Consider the following 3,183-nt stretch of genomic DNA (forward strand, 5'->3'; position numbering starts at 1 on the left):
TAGTAGATTGGCAAATGGGGTCAACATATATACTACTAGAAAAATAGATTTTAATGACACTTGAAATCAAGAAAAAAGGATGGGGTGAGGTAAATCGTTTCGTTGAAAATAAAAATACGTATTGTTTCTTGACACAATTTAATTCTTCTAAACATAATTTTGTGTCGTTATTTAACAACAAATTTGGGTCACTAAACATATTTTCAAATAAAAAAATATTTATTTCAAATTTTTGGAATTTCCTATTTCACGCAATTAAAATCTATTATCCATGCATTTCCCCCTCTCACTGCCAAAAATGTTCAAATCCCTTGTCGTGGAAAACTCCTCCAGCTGCTAACATCTATTTGAAACGCTAAAAAACCCTTGCCTTCCAATTTTCCCCCACCCGTCGCCATCGAAACAATTTTCTAGCCACCGCCATCCAAACACCACAACAAGGCAACGCCATCGAACCGAGAAATCTAGCCACTATCGTCGAATTTTGCAACGCCTTCGAATAAAGAAATCTAGCCACTACGGTCAAATTTTGGGTCGCAACGCCGTCTAAATCAAGTTCACATCATCTTCGTTCGTTGTCTTCCGCCATCCGATGCTTCTTCTTGGTCATTCCTTCATTCGATTCGTTCTCTATTCATTCCTATAATGCTTCTTATTGCTCGTTCGTTCCCTTCACCCTCTTTTCTCCTATTTGCATTTTTTTGCTGAAATTTGAGTTGTTTGTTTGCTATTTTGAGTCATCTGGTGAAATACTCTGTTATTTTCTATTATCCATCATTGCCATTCCTTTACATTAATTAAATTAGGCTACTTGGAACAAACCATGGAGGAAAACATAATCTATTGAGACCCTAATTTCATACATTTTGATAGAGTAACATTGGGGTTAACGTCTCTTATTCCTGATACATGAACAGACAAACACAATCTGAACTATAGATTGATTTATCATCTACTTTGCTGAAGTTCAAATGTTTTACTTATGGATAGATTCTTAATTAAATTGGCCTTGCAAGAAATTGTTGTTAGTTTTTTTTTTTTTTTTTTTGTAATATTGAATCTAAAAACTGCGATCTTAACAAACCAGCCTCATTGTCTAAAGAATCTGCTTTTCTCATTGATTGAATTCTTGATGGCCAAGTCTAAATAGATTGCTCTTATTTTGTTTTTTCTATCTTTCAATAGAAGGTCAAATTACCATCCTAGTTTCCCTCTTTTGATTTGGTCCCTAATTCTGCTTCTTATAATTTAATCGAAGTTTACTAAGTTGTCTTGATGGGTAACGGGAATCAAATTGGATCTTTGAGGAGGTGGTAAACAAAGTATCTTATAGGACATTTTTTTCATAATGACTTGTTAAGCTTGTTAAGCTTGTTAGTGCTTGTTAAACTTTTGTAAAGGGGTCCAATGTTTGAATCAAACCATTAACTTCAGATTTGTTCGGTGGTTATTACAGCGAAAGCTCCTTCTCCAGTTCTGCTCGTGGTGAAGGATCCTCCGTCCGATGACATCTACTCCGTCCGGTGGTTATTGCTGTAAATTTTCATTTAGCTTGAAGTCAAGACATTTTAATCTTCCTAACTCCCATAAGTCATCTAAGAAGCTTTTTTTTTTTTTTGTGCTATTTTTGTGGGCTTTGGAGTGGAAGAAATAATAAAATTCTTAGAGCAATTGGAAAATTTGTTAGGGAGTTGATGGGTTCTTTAAATTTTAAAAACTCATCATTTTAACACATCCAAATTCATTTGAAATCATCTAACCAAAGGTAAAAACAATAAGATTAACCAAATGGAGCAAGTAGTTTGAGGCCTCCGGATGGTTGGTGACACTTCATTGTACTTTAACTATGAATAATGTTTCAAATTTTACATCATACGTAGACGCTTCCTCCTTGCCCTCTCTTCCATCCTCGCTCTAAGTTTCTTTTCTATTGTCTTACCTCTCTTTCTTGGTTTTCTTTGAGGACGATGGTTACCTATTACCAGTTAGTTGCATCTTTCCCAACCTTTGTTAATCTTTTTTACAAAAAGAAAAAGTCATCATCTGTTTTCTACCATGCGTTACTCTTTTTAATATTTATAAACATTTGTTAGTATTCTTTTATATGCATTACTCTTTGGTATTATTTAATAGTTAGAAACATTTGTTAACCAAAGGGAAATAGTAGCCATTAGTTTTACCTCATAATCAAATGGAGAGGTTTGTAGCCTTGTATTTTATGCCTCTTGCTTGTCGAACTCAACAAAGGCAGGACCCTTAATATCTTTGTTTAAGATTACCCTTGATTCTCGAAAAATATTTAGATTTTCCTCAATGTTCATCCTTAGGTTATGAAATTTGTTTGTCATGTTCTTAATGTTGCTTATGGTTATGCATGTACCTAATGAATGTTGACTAAGGTTCATTTTTGGTAAATTTGCATGTAGTTGAAGAATCCATGAGAGGTCAATCAAGTCCATTTATGCATTAGTTTGCTAGATTAGGCCACACATATATGTATTACAGTTAATTTATCTTTTGGATTATTGTAAAACCTTTACCGACAATGTAATTTACATTTGTTATTATCGATATAAAAATCATTCAAAATATATATGGGTAAAGATAAATCATGTATTTAATTTCTTTTACAAGAGAAATATATGACAGGAAAATATATGTGTTGCAAATTCAAAAATAACGTCAAACAAGTGTCGACATATATTCCTTTATTGAACAGAAGTAACATCATTAAATAACATTTCTTGACAAGAATTATGTGTGATTCAAAAATAACAATGTCAAACAAGTGTTGACATATATTCCTTTATTAAACAAGTGTCGACATATATATGGATAATGTTAAATCATGTATTTAATTTCTTTTACAAGAGAAATATATGACAGAAAAATATGTATTGCAAATTCAAAAATAACAACGTCAAATAAGTGTCGACATATATTCCTTTATTAAATAGATCAAACAACATAATCAAATCACATTTCTTGACAAGAATTATGTATAATGAAACATTTAAACATGACAATATATTTCTGTTGAGTGATAGATAACGACGACACATTTAAAGCACAATGTAATGGTATTAATAACAATATATTGGTGTCGAGTTATAGATAAGGATGACACAGTTAAAGCGTCAATGTAAGGGTATTGACGACAGTATATTGGTGTCAAGGTATAAA

General features: G+C 32.2%; 1 long non-coding RNA gene across 1 annotated transcript; it reads left to right on the plus strand.

Moving 5' to 3' along the window:
• The first annotated feature begins 226 nt into the window (after positions 1-226).
• On the plus strand, positions 227-1,904 carry LOC103487270 (uncharacterized). The gene is made up of 2 exons (XR_537213.3): positions 227-661; positions 1,457-1,904. It is a non-coding gene; the product is annotated as an uncharacterized LOC103487270 (long non-coding RNA).
• The last annotated feature ends 1,279 nt before the right edge of the window (positions 1,905-3,183 follow it).

The sequence above is a fragment of the Cucumis melo genome, chromosome 2 (genome assembly GCF_025177605.1).
Source record: "Cucumis melo cultivar AY chromosome 2, USDA_Cmelo_AY_1.0, whole genome shotgun sequence".
NCBI classification, from domain to species: Eukaryota; Viridiplantae; Streptophyta; class Magnoliopsida; order Cucurbitales; family Cucurbitaceae; genus Cucumis; species Cucumis melo.